Source organism: Sorex fumeus, unplaced genomic scaffold (genome assembly GCF_029834395.1).
Source record: "Sorex fumeus unplaced genomic scaffold, SorFum_2.1 ptg000053l, whole genome shotgun sequence".
Taxonomy (NCBI): domain Eukaryota; kingdom Metazoa; phylum Chordata; class Mammalia; order Eulipotyphla; family Soricidae; genus Sorex; species Sorex fumeus.
Genome location: NW_026606110.1, coordinates 748,570 through 771,387, shown reverse-complemented (window position 1 = coordinate 771,387; position 22,818 = coordinate 748,570).

Below are 22,818 nucleotides of genomic sequence, written 5' to 3'. Positions count from 1 at the left end.
TTGAGCCATTTGGGTACTCCAAAGTAGAGGGGAATCAGGCACTCAATTTATTTGTCCCTCAAAAGTCAAGAAATGCACAGAAGGCTGAACATGGAGGACTCTGCTCACCCTTCCTGTGCCCAAGACGCGAGCCCAACAGCAGCCAACGCTTCAGAACCCAGAGTTTTCCGGAACCCGGGCCTGAGGGCAGGGTGGGAAGAAGAGGGACGCACAAGAGAAGAGCACTGAGCAAGAGGGACTGGGTCGGGGGCACAGGGAGCTGTGTGGGCATTGCCAAGGGCATGGTGCCCACTGCACATTTTTCTATAATAAATTTTCCTTGCCTCCAGCCTTCTAAGCCCAATGTTAGGTTTCCCTGTCCCATGAGCCCAGAATTTTCCACCACATAGCGGCCAGTTTCATAAACTATCTTGTGAAGGCGGGTGGGGGGGGGGTAGCCATGAAGGTCAATTTTCCGTTCTGTTTTCCAGCACTTGGTTCCCACCTGGGGAGCCTGGCAAGTTGAGAGGAGAGGGCCCAGGGTTTCTTTTCACGGGGTCCAACTTCAGAGAACCCCCACGCCTACTCCCAACGGCCAGTGATGAATCACTTCTGTTTGCCTACATGGACCAGTACTGAATCCTCTCCAGCCCCGTCTCCCTTCCCTTTGAAATCCCAAAGCAGAAAAGTCCCCCTAGAACACAGAACCCTACCCTCAGCTGTTGGGTGGAGACCCCACGTTCCTGATTTGCAGCAGCGGGAAACTTCCAGATGGCTGGAATCCAGGAAGGTTGGGGACAAAGCTGTGAGGGAGAGAGATGAGAAAAGGGTAAAGGGAACGGTCATTACAGAAAGCATCAAGACTGGGGGTCAAGGCACCTCATGACACAGAGTAACCTTAGTCTAATTGAATAGACACAGTAAGATGACCCTGTTCTCATCCTGGCTAGACCCAGAGAAGTTGTCTATCTCAGAATTAAAACATGGAACTCTTACCAACAGCCCAAACAGACCCAACCTGAATGCCCATCTACGTGACTGGGCACGGATGATGTGGTGTGGGCTGGATTCTCATAGTTGGCCTCTCTGCCATGAGAAAAGATGAAGTTGTATCTTTTGGGACAAAACTGATGGAGGCTGAGGTGATTTTGCTGAATGAAATAAGTCAGGAAGTGGAAGAAAAGTCCTAGATGGTTCCACTTATGTGGAATATGAATAACTCAAGTAAAACACTGACAAAATTCCACCAGATCACTTAATCACTTAAATCACTTAACTTCCCGTTAGTCGTCGATTTGCTCGAGCGGGCGCCAGTAACGTCTCCATTTGTCCCTGTCGAGTGCTAGTGTAGCCCAATGGCATCTGTTCGCTCCGGGAACATGAAGGGCCTCAAACCGATCGCTCATGATCTTGACGAAGAAGTCTGACCATCTGGTAGGTGGGCGGCCACGCGGTCTTTTGACATCCCGTGGAATCCAATCAGTAACAGCTCTAGACCAACGGTTGTCTTTAAATCTCATCACGTGACTAGCCCATCTGGTCAAAATCCACCAGATCAACTCAGTGGGATTTATGGTGGTTCGTGGAGGGGACTTGAGGATATAGGAGGAATGGGGAAGAGGGTCTTTTAAAAAAATTTAAAAAATGTAAAGAACAGTGATTTACAGTTATTGATAGTTGAGTTTTAGGTATATAGTATTTCAACCCCAGCCCCACCACCAGTGTCAGCTCCCTTCTACCTGTGTTCCATGCTCTATCCCCTCTGGGCTCCTCCATCCCCCTGCCCCTGTCTGCACCATCTTAACAGGCACATTACAAAGGTCAGTGGTTGCAGTGTAGATCTCATCCTCTCACTGTTGTTCAGACTGTGCTTTGGGGATACAACTATGCCACTCTCCCACATCACCAGTATACTCGAAGTCCTGACCCAAAAGGCCTTTTGGAATGGCCTTGGTACCCTGGTGGTGGCTGTAATGAATTCTATCCACTTGTGCTCTACGTAGGGTTGAAGCTAGAAGTGTGAAGTTGAATTCCCAAACTTCCAAATACTGTAAAGCGATGATCAGTCAACACAAATGGGGGAATAAAATTTGGCTAACGTAAGAACAAAAAGGTAATCTTGATCTTATCTCTTGCCAAGCCTCCCCCCACCCATGCACCGTCCCACTCCTATTTTAGTGACACTCCGTTGGTTACTCTCCAGGCCTCGACTTATCCTCCGGACTCAGAGGCTGTTGTGAAGGAGCCTGACTGAGCTCTGGGACTCTCCCCGATTCTCCCACGCCGAGTGGGCGTCCCCTCTGCCAGTCCCTGTGCTGTTCTGACAGAATGAACCAGAGAACTCTTACCAATAGCCCAAACACAGACCAGACTGATTGCCCATCCATGTGACTGGGCACAGATGCTGTGGGCCGGATTCTCATCGTCTGCCTCTCTGCCAGGAGAAAAGATGAAGTTGTGTCTCTTGGGACAAAATTGATGGACGGTGAGGTAGTTTTGCTGAATGAAATCAGTCCAGAAGTGAAAGAAAAATACAGGATGGCATTCTAATCTACCTGCCCGCTTCACTTCTTTGTTAGAGGAGGAATCTGTCGTGACTCCCCGGGCTGCAGGATCAGCTGGTAGAAACCTCAGAAGGGTCTTTATGAGGGCCATGGAGGCCCTGGGCCTGCTGGACTGCTCTCTGCTTCCCGATCCTCCTTCAGCATTCCTTCCACAGGAATTACGTTCCCTACACTCAGGAGTATCTGCTGGATCTTTTCCTGTGTGGTCTTCAACTCTCTTATCATTTTATTTTGTTTTTGGGCCACACCCAGCGATGCTCAGGGGTTACTCCTGGCTCTGTACCCAGGAATTACTCCTGGAGGTGCTTGGGGGGACCATATGGGATGCCAGGGATTGAACTCGGGTTGGCCGCATGCAAGGCAAATAAATACCCTACCCGCTGTACTATGGCTTTGGTCCACCTCTCTTATTTTGTGTTCCTTTGTTTCAGGTTCAAGATTTAACCAGCTGCACCATAATCCTACCTCAGAGCCTTCTTTCAAATCTCCTTTGCATGAATTATTCTGTTTCTGTTTCTCTGATGACTACCTACGACCCCCTCCCAGAGCCCTTGGGAGGGAGCAGCCGCCAGCTAATGGCCGGGATGCAGCTTAAGGTACCCCAGGGCTGTTCCGTGCTCAGGAGCTCCTAGAACTTTCCAACCCACTCACTTCCTAATCCTTCCTTTCCTAGAATCAATGCAGTGACTTTTTTTTTCCTTTTTGGGTCATACCCAGCGATACTCAGAGGCTACTCCTGTCTCTGTACTCAGAAATCACTCCTTGGCGGTGCTCGGGGGACCATTTGGGATGCCGGGGATTGAACCCGGGTCAGCTGCCTGCAAGGCAAACGCCCTCCCCGCTGTGCTATGGCTCCAGCCCAATGCAGTGACCCTTAAGTGCCCCTAATCTCATCAGTAATCCAGCTGAGCCCCATCATTGTATTTCTCTGGAAAATCTCCGGCTTAGACTTGACCTCTCCACCTGCCTCCACTTCTCTTGGACCCTTATTAGTGTTTCTTTCCTGCTTCGCTGTTCACTGGCTAGAGAAACTCTCATCTTGCATCTCCCTAAGCCTGGGCCTGCCTGGGTTTCTCCACTACCTGCCTCCACGACTAGCCAAGGCACTCTGCCTAGTGACCCACTTCCCACTGAGCTTTACTTCCGGGTCATGTCCAAGTCTCGGTCACGGTGAGTGTGAGGCCCCTGACTTAGTTGATACCCAGAGAATTGAGCCCAGACTGTGGACCCCCAGCCTCAGAGATTGGCTCATAAACCAAGAGAGGCCGGAAAGAGCCAGCCCCTCACCCCCTCCTCTTTTCTGACTGATGAGGACTTAATCTGTGTTTCTCTCCACACCAAAGGAACCAAGTCTGGCATCTTTGATTCAGAAAATCCCACTCTTGCTCATTAAAAAGTGGAGAGGTTTGTGTCTGTGAAGGAAAGAAACAGAGCATTGCAGTCCAGAGAAACACACCCAGTTCCACCCGCTCAGAGGAAGCGCTCCAGGATGCCCGTTGTCTCCCAGTGCCAGGTCCAGAGGGTGAGGATGAGGAAGGCTGAGAGAGCGGGACAGAGCATCAAGCAAGGGCTATTGTAGCATGTATTTTAAATGGAATATTTGTATTCCATTACTGACACTGAGACGTTACTGGCGCCCGCTCGAGCAAATCGACGACTAACGGGAAGTTAAGTGATTAAGTGATTGTATTTTGTAGATTCGTTTAAAACGTAGCCTACCGAATGTAACCTGCCCACATGGCAGAGTCTGGCAAACTCCCCGTGGCGTACCCAATATGCCAAATACCAGCAACAATGATGGGTCTCATTCTCCTAACTCTGAAAGAGCCTTGAATATGGCACTTAAAAAAAAAATCTCAGGGCTAGGACGAAGGAGACGTTACTGGGGCCTGCTCGAGGCAACCGACGAATAACAGAATGGTTGTGATTGTGATTGTGACATTTAAAACGTAGTTTTGGGGTAGACGCCTTCCAAGCTGTTCCCTCAAAAAAATGTGTGACAATCCAGAGCACAAACGGGCCCAAGGAGAACTCTGGATTCCGTCCAAGTCTCACGCTGGAGGAGAAGGGTCAGCGCCACCTGTGGGCCAGGGAGGAGGCAACCCGGAAATGCTACTTCACGGGCCCACTTACCTGCTCAGCGGTGCCCTGCATAAGCCAGGCAAGTTCAGATGTGGGGTCGGTCCCTCTGGGCTTCCGCACTTGCCACCCAGAGTGCCAGGAGCCACTGAGTGCCAGAGAATTCCCCCTCCCACCAGGCGAACCCCGGCACGGTATTCCTTCCTGGCCCGAGAAACGGGTCCCAGACTCCTGCCTGTGACCCTGTCTCTGGGTTCAGAGGGGCTAAGGGGTGGCTACTGGCCCAAAGGGCCTTCGGATGGGAGTGACCAGAGGTAAAGCCCAGAGGGAAGGCAATGAGAGTGAGCTCCGGAGCGGGTTTTGCTTTCTCAGCACATGGGCTAGGGAAGTTGCTCCCTTTCCCTCTCTTCACACCTTGCAAAAACACGCTGGTGCTCAGCTTGAACGGTGCCAGGTACGCACGGATGGGTGATGTACAGATACTTCTACGGGAACAAATGCTGCTTAATCTGAATCTTGAAAGAGAGTTAAAAGACGTCTAATGACCAAAGCAATCTTTATTTTATTTTATTTTTTTATTAGTTAAACACCATGAGGCTTTCCTATATGCAAATAGTGAAAGAGAAGAAAGTGACATGAAGAAAACAATCCCATTCACAATTGTGCCCCAGAAAATCAAGTACCTGGGAATCAGCTTAACTAAGGAAGTAGAGGACCTGTACAAAGAAAACTACAAAACGCTACTTCAGGAAATAAAAGAGGACACGAGGAAATGGAAAAATATCCCCTGTTCATGGATGGGGAGAATCAACATTGTCAAAATGGCAATACTTCCCAAAGCACTGTACAAATTCAATGCAATCCCTATAAGGACACCCATGACATTCTTCAAAGAAACGGAGCAAACACTCCTGAAATTCATATGGAACAATAAGCCCCCACGAATATCTTTTTTTATTTTATTTTTTTTTTATTAGTGAAACACCATGAGGTACATTTGTAGACTTACAAACTTTCGTGCTTGGGTTTCAGTTATACAATGATCCAGTAACCATTCCTTCACCAGTGCCCATCCTCAACCACCAAGGATCCTAGTAGCCCTCCCACCCTCACACTTCATCCCCCCCGCCCATCCCCGCCTCTGTGGCAGGGCATTCCCTTTTGCTAACTCCCAAAGCAATCTTTTAAAAAAAATATATTTCTTTCTTTTTTCCCCCAATTTTTGTTTATTTCACTTGATCACTTGACTTCCCGTTAATCGGCGATTTGCTCGAGCGGGCGCCAGTAACGTCTCCATTTGTCCCTGTCGCGTGCTAGTGTAGCCCAATGGCATCTGTTCGCTCTGGGATCATGAAGAGCCTCAAACCGATCGTTCATGATCTTCACGAAGAAGTCTGACCATCTGGTAGGTGGGCGGCCACGCGGTCTTTTGACATCCCGTGGAATCCAGTCGGTAACAGCTCTAGTCCAGCGGTCGTCTCTAAATCTCATTACGTGACCAGCCCATCTGATTTTTGACGCCTTGGCAAATGAGACAGCGTCCCTGATTCTTGATCAACGGATGTCAGAACTCCGGATTCTTTCTCCGGATTCTTTCAATGCACGTTTGTTTATTTATTTTTGCTTTTTTTGATTATGCCCGGTGGTGCTCAGGGGTTACTCCTGGCTCTGCACTCAGGAATTACTCCTGGTGGTGCTCCAGGATTGAGCATAGCAAGGTAGGACATTCGCCTTGCACGCAGCCGACCCTGGTTCGATTCCCAGCATCCCATATGGTCCCCCGAGCACCGCCAGGAGTAATTCCTGAGTGCATGAGCCAGGAATAACCCCTGAGCATCGCTGGGTGTGACCCAATCAGCATCAAAGCCATTTCCTAATTACAGACGCTGAGTGAGCGGGAAAGAGCATCAGGCAAGGGCTATTACAGTATGCGTTTTAAATGGAATATATGTGTTCTGTAGATTTATTTGATATGCAGTTTTGGGCAAGAGGCCTCCCAAGCTGTTCCCTCAGGGGAACCAGGGGCCATTTCTGGTGAGACTTGGCTTAACAGGCTGGTTAAGTGACAGGCCTGAGGATGCGGTGCTGCTGAGGCCTGCCTGGGGGCATGGGGCTCGGGAGACCTCCAGGGCTACACCTAGTGGTCTCAGGCATCTATATGGTCTTGGGGACCAAACTGGGATTCGCACCCAGGCAAGGCCTGTGCCCTGGCCTCGCACTGATGCACATCGATCAACACGTCTGTGTGCCCAAGTGTAGCTTAGTGGTGGCAGTATGCTGATGAAGTGAGTCCTTATGGAAGGGCACATTCATGCACATGTCGGACCCAGAGGCCCCCACCCCGCCCCGCCCACATTTCCCCTGTGATTCCATTTCAGTGACCGTGATGATTTGGGGTCGGAAGAGGGTGTGAGGAGAGCTGTGTGTCTGGGACCCGTCATTGGTGTCACGTCTGAGCTGTTGATTAAAGGAGAAGGCAGTGCAGTCCGAACCAGAATGAGAAGGAAAAGGGACAAGTCTTTCCAGGCTGGCTGGGGAACGCCAGGTTCGTTCATCACTAGGATTCCAGCTCATGGTTTAGCTGCATTGCTGGGCTCAAACTTTCTATCTGGAGCGTCCCCTTGAAGCATCGTTCTGTGACTGAGCTGCTCTGGGAAGCTTCCGAATGGGGGCTGGAGTGATAGCACAGTGGGGAGGGTGTTTGCCTTGCACTTGGCCAAGTCAGGGTTGATTCCCAGCATCCCATATGGTCCCCCGAGCACCACAAGGGTAGTTCCTGAGTGCAGAGCCAGGAGGAACCCCTGTGCATCACCGGGTGAGACCCAAAAGGAAAAAAAGAAAAAGAAAGCTTCCGAAGCACAAGACTCACCAAGGAAGTAATAAAACACAGGCCCAAAGAGGAGGACCAAGGCACCAACACCAGGTGATTGAGTAACATGCGTGGATTATTGAGGGATGCCATAACATAGGGGCGCATTTAGTGGACATGGTTTATTGGTGGAGATTTGAAAACATGAGGTATTTTTGTAAGAAATAGAATCTAACTGATTAGTGGTGTACTTTGGGTAACAGACTACATCATCTTCAAAAAATATTGGTGTCCCCTTTGAGGTACAATGGTACAGCTGAGATTTCTCATCTGGAACTAGTGTTTCCTCTCGACCGATAGAGCGTGGATGTTTGTTTCCCATTAGGACTCGTGTCTACACAAAGCCATGACTAGGGCTCTCCCCATGTTGTGGGAGAGGTGCTCACCATGGGTGCCCCCGCCAATATTGATAATTCCCACTTGCTCAGGGCCATCGGGCAGCCGGCCTTGGGTTAAGCACCCCACCAAGTCATCTGATCCCGAGGAAATCCCCGGGGGTGGTGGTGGTGGTTATTAGTCCGTTCAACACATTAGGAACTTGCTACCAAGTGACAGGACTGAGTGCTCACCCAAGGTGAGGGGAGGCAGAGCTGGTGTCCTGACTCCATTGTGGCCCCTCATCTGGGGCTCAAACAGGTGTGTGATCAGGTGTGTGTGTGTGTGTGTGTGTGTGTGTGTGTGTGCGCGCATGCATGCATGTACAGGTGGGAATGTGTGTGCTTGTGCACATGTATGTACAGCCTTAGGCTGCATGCCACTGGAGTGTGGCTTGGCTGGAATGCTCATGTGGTCATGCCTTTGCTAGCAGCGGGTACCTCAGTCTTACGTTCTGTGAAGTGGGCTCATAATTCCTCTCACCTTCAGAGTCAGAGAGGCAGAGCCTCAAAGCAGTTTTTATGAAGTGAGAAGTGCCCGTCAGGATGCAAAGGCCAATGGAACTCGTTTTATTTTTTATTTTTATTTATTTATTTTTGGCTTTTGGGGGGTCACAGCTGGCCCCATGTTCAGGGGTGACTCCTGGATCTGCACTCAGGAATTACTCTTGGTGGTGTTGGGGGTGGTTATTAGTCCATTTAACAAATTAAGAACTTGCTATCAAGTGACATGACTGAGCACTCACCCAAGGTGGAGGAGGCAGAGCTAGTGTCCTGACTCCATCGTGGCCCCTCAGCTGGGGCTCTGGAAGGTGTGCTCAGGTGTGTGTGTGTGTGTGTGTGTGTTTGTGTGTTTTCTCTGAAACCTGTGGGGTGCTGGGGATCAAGCTTGGGTTGGCCACGTGCAAGCAAATGCCTTATCCACCGGACTGTTGCTCCAGCCCCAGAGCTCATTTTCTTTTCTTTTCTTTCTTTAAAAATTTTTATTAGTGAAACAACGTGAGGTACAGTTGTAGACTTACAAGTTTTTGTGCTTGGGTTTCAGTTATACAATGATCGAGTTCCCATCCCTCCACCAGTGCTCATTTCCCACCACCATGGATCCCAGTATCCCTCCCACCCCCCACTCCGTCCACCCATCCTATCCCATCTCCGTGGCAGGGCATACCCTTTTGTTCCCAGAGCTCATTTTAGAATGACCCTCATTGTCCTCATCCCGTCATCACAGAAGCGATCGATCGATGCCGTTGTCATTCCTGTTCCCCAGAGGGCAGAGGCTTTGCCTGACTTTTCGAAGTTTGAATCCAAGCCTGTGATTAGGAGTCAAGTGCTGTGGACAATTTTTCTCGCTTCCCCTGGCTCCTGGGCCTGAAGCCCCCAGAGAGGGTGGGCGGTGTTTTGCTGAAGGTCACTTCAGCATCTGGAAGCCTAATCCTGCCATGGCCATAAGGATTTCAAGGCTCTCTCGTCATTGGAAGAACTTCCTTTGAGCCTCCATCTATGACGACGGATGTTTATTTTATCTGTAAATGTCAGATGACTCAGGGCAGCTGAGAGCCAGCAAGGACACGGGCAGGCTGGTCAGTGGAATAACCAAGGGGCGCTGTGTCTGGAGGGGCCCCGAGAGCCCCTGAACTCAGACGCGGAGACAAGGGACCCAGGGCTTCTGCCTGAGACCCACACTCGGAAGGTTGAGCTCATCTAAAGAAGCTTCTGGAAGCATCTGTGGAGGGCCGATAGTATGCGGGGTGCCATGCTAGGGACTGCAGGGAGCAAAGAGGACTCAGGCCCAGGGGCTGGCAAGGTGGGTCCAGTGGTTCCCACTCTAGGGAGCCATCAGACGTGCCCTCTCGAGGCAGGATGAACGGGCCAACGGGAATAACTCCACAGGAATGCTGGTGCAGAGGGCTCAGCCGGGGCACCGGGTTCCTTCTTCAGGGAAGGTTTCAGGTTCCACGGAGAGGTCCCTGGGGCCCTCTGCAGGTGGGCACTGATGCTGGCCCATGAGAGAGACAGGCAGAGGGTTGGTCCCCACACCAACCCCCTCTTACATGCGTTTTCAGTCCTTCCAGATGGTTCTGGTGAACCTGTATCTTTTGGGGGGACAATTTGACAAGATTCCCTATATCCAGAAGAATACGGTGCAAGTGACTCTAATATTTTTTTGGGGAAGTGTTTTGGGACCACACAGTGATACTCAGGGGTTACTCCTGGCTCTGCCTCAGGAATTAATCCTGGTGCTGCTCGGGGGATCATATGGAAGGCCGGGGATAGAACCCGGGTTGGTCGCATGCAAGGCAAATGCCCTACCACTGCAGTATTTTTCTGGCTTTCAAATGAACTTTTCTTTTTTTGTTATTTTCTCTCCACTTGTTATACCTTTCCCAGTGCTCAAGATCAGAGTGGGGTGGGCTTGGGGTGGTGGGGGAGGAGAGAGAGAGAGACAGAGAGACAGAGAGAGAGAGAAAGGAGAAAATTCTCTCTTTTACACAACCGACTATACAACACAATACATATATACATTTATATTCCTCACACTCACAACTCACACACCCACACAACTCAGATAGACCACACACACACACTTTACCTAACACATACTTACACATTCACTCTCAGCACTTAGACACACCCATGCATCACAATACACACACATACAGAGAGAGAGGGAGAGAGAGGGGGAGAGAGAGAGAGAAAGAGAGAGAGAGAGGGAGGGAGAGAGAGAGAGAGAGAGAGAGAGAGAGAGAGAGAGAGAGATCCGTTGCCAGCAGAGGATCTCCTGGCTCAGTCCGTTGGGCATCTCTCATCTTGCTCTACACTCACGGTCACAATTTGATCCGTGTTTGGACGTCTCCGTCCCAAACTGTGTGTCTTGCCTTGATTCCAGGACAAACAGACCTCTAGAGAGCGCAGGTCTAACCAAACATCGGCTCGGAGTTTCCTGACATGGTGGATGAAACCGTGTTTGCTGAGAGAGCGTGAGGCTTAAAATCATATTCTCAGGGATGGAGCAATAGAACAGCGGGGAGGGCACTTACCTTGCATGCAACCAAGTTTGAACCCTGGCTCTGGTTCCCCAAACTCTCCCAGAAGTAACCCCTGAACATCGCCGGGTCTGACCCCTCCAAACAAAAACAAGATAATATTCGAGTTCAGAAGTTGGAGCTGCTCTTGCGAGTGGTGCTTCTTTCCAGGTGCTCTGGCTCTTCCCTGAAAGTCTGGTTGGGATGTTGGCAGCTGCAGCAGGAGGCATCCCATCCCAGAAACACCTGGGTGTGAACGGATGAGAGGGGCTCCCAGTTATGGGGGGTGGTGTGTCCCCCAAAGACACGGATGATGGATTTGGCTGGTTGATTTGGCATTAATACTGAGCTTCAGGGAAGACTAGGCAATTATTCCAAAAATTTTAAGAGAAGGAAAAAGGGAATCACCTCCAAGTGATTCACTCCTACAGATTCGTGAGCGTCTCTCTGATCCCTCGGAGCCCCCAAGGCACCGCCAGGGCCTCCTGGCAAGCAGCTTCTGCCTGCTCCCCTCCTGGAGGCGATGATGCAGGCCCGGCGCCCCCCGCCCCACGGGAGAGAGTCGGGTGAGGCTCGGAGAGAGAAAACGGGACCAGCCGGCTCTGAAGGGAAGGCGGGCGAGTTTAGGGGGGAAGGAAGAACGAGGAGGAAAGGCAGATTGACACAGAGCTGTGCAGAGTAGCCGGCGGGGCCGGGGAGATGAGACTCATGGTCAGGCCTCACGTGATGGTACATGGCACACGGAGCATACAGTCAGGGGGGCACCAAGGCTGGGTGGGGAGGGCTGGCGGGGCGGGCGGGGGCTCTGAGTGTTGTCTTCATTTTGGCAGACTGCGTCTCTGGGGGGCCTGCTCCTGGGAGGGGGGCGACTCTGAAAGCGAGTGTGGACGAGTTTCTTCACCAGCTTCATCCACAGTGGCGTTTTCCAAGGCAGCGCCCGGTGGCTCTCCCGTCCCCAGCACACTGGGCGGCCACTGGCCCGGAGGCGGCTGGACCTGACCTGGGTCTGCCGCTCTCGTCCTTCCTCCCTCTCTCCTGTCTCATCGGTCCACACGGTTCACAAATGCCTCACCTCTTCTCTGTTACAGTACACGTGTGTGTGTGTGTGTATGTGTGTGCATGCATGCATGTGCGTGTGTGGGTGTGTATGTGTGTAAAAGACACACACTTGGTTGCAGTGTGTACTCGGCCTGTGGGCTGGTGCTAGATCACGTGGCACACCCCACATGCACACCCCACATGCACACACACACACAATTCACTCCCACTCACAACTCAGAAACATCTATGTGCACACACAACACCTTCCCACTTCACAATACACACAATACATGTATACATTTCTCACAGTCACAACTCAGACACAGCGACACATCACACCACAGACACACACACTTCACACAGCACACTCACACATGTATATATTCATTCACTCACACTTATACAATGCAGACAACCCCCCCCCACACACAATACCCTTAGTGCACGCAACACTTGCATATGTATATATTCCTCACACCCACAACTCAGACATACCCACACAACACTGACACACCATACACACACTTCACCTAGCAGCCACTTACACACGTACACACACATTTACTCTCACCACTTTGACACACCCATGCAACACAGCCCCACATAACACACAGAGATACCCACTCACATGCCTTAGATACACATGTGCACATACACAACACTCCCACTTCACACAACAGACAAATATAGATATGATTCTCACACTCACAACTCAGACGCACCACAAAATATACCTTACACACAGTTCACACAACATACAGACACACTCACAACTCATACACACCCATGCAACTCAACCCCATATGTATACTTCATACAACACACACACATACTTTTACATTCACTCCCACACTCAGATGCACTCAGGCACACACTCACATCCGTACGCTGACCGTCCGTCACGCACACTGAGGAAACGTCAACAGGAGGATGGCGGGAGCTGCCTGGCACTAGCGGCCATTGAGGGGCAGGACTGGGCTCTGGGGTGGAGCAGTTGGCTTGGGGGCCACCTGGCAGGGAGTCAGGCTGCCCAGGGTTACGCTTTCCCTCAGACAGCAGTGCACACACACACACACACACACACACACACACACACACACACACATATATATGTGTATATCCAATATCCACAGGATAACCAAGCTCATTGAGGTTTCTTGGGAGTTCAAGATGCCTCTCTGTCTAACGTTCATTGATTTAAAGAAGGCCTTTGATTCTGTTGAGACGGAAGCAGTCATTGAAGCCCTAGCCAATCAGGAAGTACCAACTCAATACATCAAGATTCTCCGTGAGCTGTATTATGGATTCACTACCAGGATCTCACCATTCTACAAAGAAGTGATCATCCATGTCAAGAGAGGGGTTCGGCAGGGTGATACCATTTCACCAAAACTCTTCAGTGCCACCCTCGAGAACGTCATGTGATGACTGGAATGGGAAAAAATGGGAGTGAAGATAGACGGTTGGCAACTACACCACCTCTGCTTTGCTGATGACATCATTCTAATAACACCAAACATCAGCCAAGTGGCACAAATGCTGGCCGACTTTGACCGTGAGTGTGGAAAGGTTGGACTACAGCTGGATCTCACAAAGACACTGTTTATGAGAAACAGCATCGTTCCTGACGCCCAATTCACTCTCAACGGAACGACCATCTCCAAATGCAACAGTTATGTGTACCTAGGTTGAGAAGTCAACATGAAGAATGACCTGGCACCTGAGTTGCACAGGAGGAAGAGAGCAGCTTGGAACGCCTTCAAGAGCATCGAAGAAATAGCTAAGAGGACAAAGAACCTCCGGGTCCGGGCATATCTCTTTGATTCCACTGTTCTTCCTGCATTAACATATGCCTCAGAGACCTGGGCTCTATGAAAACAGGATGAGAACGCCATTCAGGTCTCCCAAAGAGAAATAGAAAAAGCTATGCTTGGAGTATCACGTTTCACTCAAATGAGAGAAAGAATCTAGAGTTAAGACCTCTTTCGATGGTCAAGAATCAGGGATGCTGTCTCGTTTGCCAAAGCATCGAAAATCAGATGGGCTGGACACGTAATGAGATTTGGAGACGACCTCTGGACTAGAGTGGTTACCGACTGGATTCCACAGGACGTCAAAAGATTGCATGGCCACCCACCTACAAGATGGTCAGACTTCTTCGTCAAGACCCTGAATGATTGGTTTGAGGCTTTTCTTTTTTCTAGAATGAGCAGATGCCATTGGGCTACACTAGCACACGACAGGGACAGATGGAGATGTTACTGGCGCCTGCTCGAGCAAATCGATGAGTAACGGGATGTCAAGTGATCAAGTGATATATCCAAGTTATATTTTATTTATTTTTGGGTCATACCTGGCAATGCTCAGGGTTTACTCCTGGCTCTGCACTCAGGAATTACTCCTGGCAGTGCACAGGTGGACCATATGGGATGCCAGGGATCGAACCAGGGTGGGCCATGTGCAAAGCAAACGCCTTCCCCACTGTGCTGTCATCCCGACCCCATCTTGTTCTATATTTCTTCTATTTCATTCTTTTGATTTTTTTGGTGGTTTTGGGGTCACACCCTGTAGTGCGCAGGGGCTATTCCTAGCTCAGTACTCAGGGCTTTGTCCAGTACCAGATGTTACAGAACTTGGTGCTTCTACATGTGCTCCAGCCCTCTGATTCCTGGGCTGACTTGCTTTATTCTCTTGACATGATTCTATTTGCTCTGGAGGCATTTTGATTCTGAGCTCCCCAGTTTGGATCATGGAAAAGAAGATGATTTTTCTTAGTAGAAAATGAGTTCCTCAGGGCTAGAGAGATAGTATAGGGTTAAGAATCTCGCCTTCCACTGTTTCACTTGTGGGGGGGCAGGTGAGACCCTTCCCCACCCTATAGGACCCAGCCCCGGCAGCCGAAACCTCCAGAACTCAACCGCTGCCATGCTCATGGCTGCTCTCCACACATTTTGATGGGCCTCACCCATGAATGAACGTATTCCTGGACCTCAGACCTCACATCTCATACCTCACACCTCTCATATTCTCAGAGTAGCGCACCACGTTTGATGGTTTTTTTTTTACCCTTTATTTTATTTTATTTTTTTTAAAGTTGTAGATTTACAATTTTTTGTGCTTTGGTTTCAATTATACAATGATCAGATACCCATCCCTCCACCAGTGCCCATTTTCCACCACCATGGATAATATCCCTCCCACCCCCATCCCCCCATCCCCCCTGTCTCTGTGGCAGGGCAATCCCCTGTGTTCTCTCTCTCCTTTTGGGTGTTGTGGTCTGCAAAAGAGGCATTGAGTGGCAAACATGTTCAGTCCATAGTCTACTTTCGACATGCATCTCCCCTCCTGGGAGGATCCTCCAAACATCCTTTATTTGGTGCTCCCTTCTCTATCTGAACTGCCCTTTCCTCTAGGATACCCGGCTGGCCTCTAAGTTATGGAGTAATCCTCCTGGTGCTGATCTCAGCTATTCTTGGGTATTAATCTCATACTTTGTTACTTTATATGATGGGGTTTAAATTAGAATGCAACCAATCTTAGAGGGAATTATATTTTTACAGATAGATGTTCTCCCGTCGTTCATCGATTTGCTCGAGTGGGCCCAGTAACGTCTCCATTTTTGAGGCTTGTTGTTACTGTGTTTGGCATATTGAATACATCACGGGGACCTTGCCAGGCTTTGCCGTGCGGGCAAGATACTCTCGGTAGCTTGCCAGGCTCTCTGAGAGGGGCAGTGGAATCAAATCCAGCTCGACCGGGCTGGCTGCATGCAAGGCAAATGATCAACGGCTGTACTATCGCTCCAGTCCACTTATCTATCTATCTATCTATACATATATATATATCTGTAAAAGCACACAAGGCTCAACCTTTAACAACATGTTAGTGATCTCTTATTGAAGGGCTTAATGGCCCCTGTGTAACAATAAGGTAATTGTGTAACAATACTTACGCGCTCTGGTCTAAAGAAACTTTTTTGAAGCAAATTCAGCAGTTTATTCACAACAAACAATATAAAATAAATTATTTTGGTTCTGCTTTGGGGCAGGGGTTTGGGTTTGGGATGGAAACATTCAAAATATGGTGGTGGGAAGGTATAGTGGTGGTAGAATTGGTGTTCAAATATTAAATGTAATAAAATATTGTGAACTACTTTATAAAACTGTCACTGTCACTGACCTCCCGTTGTTCATTGATTTGCTCGAGCAGGACCAGTAATGTCTCCATTGGAGACTTTGTTGTTACTGTGTTTGTCATATCGAATACATTATGGGTAGCTTGCCAGGCTCTGCCATGTGGGCGAGATACTCTCGGTAGCTTGCCGGGCTTTCCGAGAGGGGCGGAGGAATCAAACTCGGGTCGGCCACGTTGGCCGCTTGTAAGGCAAATGCCCTACCACTCTGCTATCTCTCCAGCCCTTGCTTTATAAAAATAAAATTATATATATATACATATACATATACATATATAAGAATCTCACCTTCCAGAGGCTGGAGGGATAGGACACTTGGAAGGGCTCTTGCCTGGCATGTGGATGGTCTGAGTTCGATCCCCGGCATCCCATATGGTCTCTTGAGCCCCAGCAGGAGTGATTCCTGGGTGCAGGGCCTGGAGGAACCCCTGAGCATAGCCAGGAATGGCCCACCACCCCCCAAAAAAACATAGCCAAAAAGAATCTCATGTTTCATGTGGTTGATTCTAGTTCAATCCCCCGGATCGCGTAGTCTCCCACACTTTGCTGGGTTGGGGGGTCCCTGAACCCTGTGGGATGGCACTGGAGACCCACAGCTCTACCAAGCACCCCTGCATCCTTAGACCTGAGCACCGAACTGCCACCAGACAGGTTGGCTGGGAATCTCTGATAGGAGCCTCCAGACCTTCTGAGCACTGCTTGGGAGACACATCCATCCCCTCACACACATCCAAAGGAAAGAGATTGAGTTTCTTGCCATCAGAGAGACTGTTCAATGGGTTGAGTGCAGGCTTCCCATGTGGGGGACCCAGATATGATCTTAGGGACCTCACGTCCCCCAGACCACTGTCAGGAGTGACTATCAGGAGTCACCCCTGAGCACAGAGCAGGGAGGAGTCCCAGAACACTGTAGAATTCTGTCCAAAGCCAAAAACAGACCCCAAAAAAAAGAAATAAAGTAAGTTCTTCTCTACATCTATAAAGTTGAACAAATGTCCAGAGAGCACTGACTGAAGGGTCTCACAAGTACTGTTTGCTTGTCCTGCATGTCAGGGTGGGTGGGTATCAACCAGCCCCGCTTCTGGAGATGACCAAGGTCAGTGGCACATCAGACTATGGAGGGTTATGATTTTCTGCTGTGCTGATTTGCACGTGACTTTTTAGTGTGAGTGAGGGAGCGAGTGCTTTGGACGTCTCCCCTCATTTTAGGGTTCCCAAAAGTCAGGATTGGGCCCAAGAATGGAATCTTTGGTGTGTCTGTGGTTTCAGAGTCGATGCTCAAAGATGGTTCTGGAATTTTCTTTAATAGTCAGGAGATTGCATATTACATGAAAGATTCACTTTAGAGACTAAGAAACACATTGTTTTTCATGCAGAAAACACGTAAGTCATTGTATGAAAGACCTTGGAAGTCAGGGGGAAGAGGAGGAGAAAGGGCCAAGGAAGGGTGGTGGCCGGGGGAATGTGTGGATTATAATGCCCGGTCTCCTGTCCCACCATGTGCTCCAGAGCTAATGTAGGGAGCAGGAGCTTATTTGTGGACAAGGATTCTGGGTCAGCACAAAGCCTAATGTGGTCATTTCTTGCTGAACATGGGAATTATTGGGGACGAATTTCAGTATTTTTCCTCTAGCCCTTTACAGGCCATTAAAGGCATTTTTAAAAATTGAATCAGTGTGAGATACAGCTACAAAAATTTCATGTTTGAGTTTCAGACATGCACTGATCAAATACCCATCCCTCCACAGTGCACATTCTTCACCACAGATGTCCCCAGTATCTCCCTCGTCCCACACCTCCCCTGCTTCTGTGGCAGACAATTTACCCCATACTTTATTTCCACTTTTGGGCATTATGGTTTGCAGCATAGATACTGGGAGACTATCACGTTTGGTCCTTGATCTACTTTCAGCACACATCTCCCATCCCGAGCGATCCCTCCAACCATCACTGACTTAGTGGTCCCTTCTCTATCACAGACTAATTAAAGGCATTTTGAAATCAGGAAAATTCTTGAAGACTGGCATGAGCTCAGATTGTTGACAGAGAGAAAGCTCAGCTCCCTACAGCTGTTTGCAACTTAATGTTTTTTTTTTTTTTTGTCTGAAGCCCAGAATTTTGGTATAAAACAGGTGTTGTCGGCTTAGTGTCAGCTACCTTTCCATTTAAAGTGAGTTTGCTTGCACCCTCTCACCTGGTGCAAAACACTTGTGAGCTCATCCATGGGAAGGTAACTCCATGCTGGGCTGGAGAACATGGACCCCAGGTGGTGGTGAAATTATTCCACAGTCGTCTTTGGAACTCCACCATGAAGCGATTATTCTAGGGTCTTGCTCTTCACTCCAGGCTCCTGGAACAGTGTGGAAGGCGAATGTTTGGCATCAGGAAGAGGTGAGCACAGGTTTTCACAGCCTGTACTTTTTTTTTTTTAAGTTCATCCCCAACTCGGGGAGGGTGTTAAATTTTATTGAGCTAATGAATCCAGTTACCAATCCAGTCAGAAGCTCAAAGACATACCCAGAAATGGCCTTTATTTTGTGCATTCTTGACCAGGACAAGTTAACATCAAAATAGTCACCACAAACAAAGAAATTAACCTGTCTTTTAAAACACTTATTCACCATGATTTACAAAAATTTTGATAACAGTTTTAGGCATATCAAGGTTCCAAATCCTCCACCGGTGTTAGCATTTCTCTACCAATGACTTTAGGTTCTCTTCATCTCTCTCTCTATATATATGTATGTGCATATATATATTTGTTCTTGTTGTTGTTGTGGGCTGGAGTGATAGCACAGTGGTAGGGCACTTGCCTTACAAGCGGCCAACATGGCCGACCTGAGTTCAATTCCTCCGCCCTTCTTGGAGAGCCAGCAAGCTACCAAGAGTATCTCTCCCGCAAGCTACCCGTCACGTATTCAATATGCCAAACACAGTAACAACAAGTCTCACAATGGAGATGTTACTGGGCCTGCTCGAGCAAATTGATGAACAATGGGAAGCCCATGACCCGTTGTTGTTGTAGTTTGGGTTACATGCTTATACTAGTCTTGAGTCTAGTGATGTTTTTTTTAATAGTGAGACATCATGAGGTACAGTTGCAGACTTACACATTTTTTGTGCTTGGGTTTCAATTATACAATGATCAAACACCCATCCCTCCACCAGTGCCCATTTCCCACCACCACAGATCCCAGTATCCCTCCCACCCCCCATTTCCCCCATCCCATCCTCCTTCTGTGGCAGGACATTCCCTTTTGTTCTCTCTCTCTTATAGGGTGTTGTGATTTGCAAAAGAGGCAATGGGTGACAATCATGTTTGGTTTATAGTCTATTTTCAGCATGCTTCTCCCATCCTGGGAGGATCCACATCATTGATCATCAGGGAGATGCAGATCAAAACCACAATGCAATATCATTTCACACCACAGAGACTGGCCCATATCCACAAGAACAAAAGCAACCGGTGCTGGTGCGGATGTGGCGAGAAAGGAACACTCCTTCACTGTTGGTGGGAATGCCGACTGGTTCAGCCCTTTTGGAAAACAGTATGGACGATTCTCAAAAAATTAGAAATTGAGCTCCCATTTGACCCAACAATACCACTCCTGGGAATATATCCCAGAGAGGCAAAAATGTATAGTCGAAGTGACATCTGCAATTGTTTGTTCATTGCAGCACTCTTTACAATAGCCAGAAACTGGAAGAAACCTGAATGCCCAAGAACAGATGACTGGTTAAAGAAACTTTGGTACATCTACACAATGGAGTACTATGTAGCTGTTAGAAAAGATGAAGTCATGAAATTTACATACAAGTGGTACTACATGGAAAGTATCATGTTAAGCGAAATTAGTCAGAAAGAGAGGGACAGACATAGAAAGATTGCATTCATCTGGGGAACATAAAGTAACAAAATAGGAGACTAATACCCAAGAATGGCCAAGATTAGTACCAGAAATTTTGCTCCATGGCTTGGAGGCCTGCCGCATATGCTGGGGGAAAAGGGAGCTCAGATAGAGAAGGGAACACCAAATAAAGCCTGTACTTCTTAAGCTTCTCTTGGGACTTATGGAAGACAGATCCCTGAGCAGAGGGGTCATCTAAGGAAACTCTGTTGCAGGGGCAAAACAGAAGCAAGCACACTGGTGACCAGTTTTCAGAATTTTTCATTTACTGTCCCCCCCCCACCAGCTGCCTGCTCTTGCTGGAGCCTGGGCTCTGTGAGGGAGTGGGTGAGTGGAGCTCTGTCTCTGCGGTGGGACTCTGAGCCAACTGAGGCAGAGGCTGCCTCCCCTGGCCCCTGGCCCCTGGCCCCTGGCCCTGGGTTTCCTCTCACTCCTGACCCCGGGCTTCCAACCCAGGGTGAAGAGGGAAGGTCGGCTCTCGGAGCTGCAGGGCTGGCTAGTGGCTTGAGCTCTCTTGCTGGGTTTGCTCCATGTTCATTATCCCTCCCCCAGCCCACCTCTCTCCCCCAGCCTGGCTCTATGGATCTGTGGCAGGCACCGTCCTTCTCCCCTTCCCCAACCTCTTTTCTTCCTTCTCCCCCCCATCCCCTTTCCTTTTGGGCACTCTGATCTGCAACACAGATACTGAGAGGTTATCCTGATTGTTCCTTTACCTCCTTTCAGCACTCAGTTTCTGTCCAGAGTGATCATTTCCCACTATCTTTGGTTTTTTTTTTTTTTTTTTTGCTTTTTGGGTCATACCCGGCGATGCTCAGGAGTTACTCCTGGCTCATGCACTCAGGAATTACTCCTGGCGGTGCTCAGGGGACCATATGGGATGCTGGGAATCGATCCTGGGTCGACCGCGTGCAAGGCAAATGCCCTACCCGCTGTGCTATCTCTCCAGCCCTGTGGTGTTTTTTGTTTCTGTTTTCTTTTCGGGTCAAACCCGGCGATGCACAGAGGTTATTCCTGGGTCTGCACTCAGGAATTACTCCTGGCGGTGCTGGGAGGGACCATATGGGATGCTGGGAATCGAACCTGGGTCGGCCATGTTGGCTGCGTGCAAGGCAAACGCCCTTCCCGCTGTGCTATCGCTCCAGCCCCTCCCACTATCTTTGTCATAATGGTCCCTTCTCTATCCCAAATGGGCAACAGATTTTAAAACGAAAACCAACTACTTTCCATCACTCAATGAAAAACCCCAAATCCAAGTTACAGGGTCTTAGGGGGTACTGTTTCAGGGAGTCCATTTAGCAATATTTTTTAACCTTAACAATCATAATATGCAAATTAATAATTATTATTAATAATACGCAAATATACTGCTTACCGTAATGAGTAGTTGGAGGCATATTCTTTCCTATGGAACACAAAGGACAAAGTGTGAAAGGCAAAAACCCTGTTCTCAATTCACATGCTGAACTGCAAATTCACTTACAGTCTATTACAAAAACAAAACAAACAAAGCCACAGCACTCCAAGAAACACAAATCCAAACTTATAAAGTTGCACTACAGTAGGTAATTTCAAATGTACGTTGGTCAACTAGATGGTTGCTAAGTGGTGTCTTTAGATCTATTGAATTCGATGTCCTACCATCCAGACAGCTGCTCTTCTGCGCCATCCCCTCTAGGTTTAGAACAGAGTTGGTGGCTTGAAATATTTCAGTAAATATTTGAGGTTCAGATATTCAGCATTGATTGTCTGGGATCTGGGGAGCCCAGAGTCTTCCTGTGGGTTTGCTCATCAGTGCAGTAAGTGTGACCCTCAGCTGCAAAACCAGAAGGAAAAGCTCAGACCCCCAAGAGTTTCCTGTGGGCTATGTTTTCTGTCTCAGTACCGTGGAGCCAGAGCTGTTCTGAGATGAAGCTAGACACAGGTCCTCCACAGAGGGGCGTCTGACTGCCCCACTCAGGGAAGCGCAGAGACTTGAATTGGAGAGGGACCTCTGGGGTGAGCCAGGTCAGCGCGATCACCTGGGACTGTCCCATCACTGCTGATTCCAGAGCCTGTCCAGCCCACGTGGGCACTGTCTGCTGTCCTTTCTCCTGCAAGGAAGCCGCATCTCCCTGCCTCCCTTCGCTTCCCTCCTCCTTCTCCCATGGGATCTGTGTCTCCTTTATTCTCCCCGAACTCTGTGTCTACACTGCCTGGTACAGCAGGAATCTCCCAGATCTCATTTTAACGCACCGTCGCCCTCTGAACGTCTCCTGGCCGTGGGCTGCTGGACAATTTTCCTCCCCATATTTGGGTGGGATTGGGTGCTTTTTTCTTATTAAGTCCCACCAGTGCCTTATATACCTTTGATATTCACCCTTCTCAGATGGATGTTCAGTAAATAATTTTCTCCATTCTGTGGGTTGTCTTTGTATCTTGGCTGCTATTTCTTAATTTTTTTATTTCTTAATTTTCTTTACAGACTTATCAACTTTCGTGGTTCCCTTTCAGTCATACAATGATCAAGTATCCATCCCTCCACCAGTGCCCATTCTCAACCACCAGTGTTCCCAGGATCCCTCCTGCCACTCCCCTGTGGCAGGCACCTTCCCTCTTACTCTTTCTCTCTCCTTTATTTTAGGATCTATTTTAGGGTCCCGATATTATCTTTGCAGCAAAGCTATGGCTTAACCACTCTTGCTAGTTTTGCTGTCCCGATAAGGAACTGCAGCGCAGAGAGGGGGAGCAACTTATGGTTTGGCCACTATTTCTTTTGAGGTGCAGAAGCTTCTTAGTTTAAGGTAGTTCTA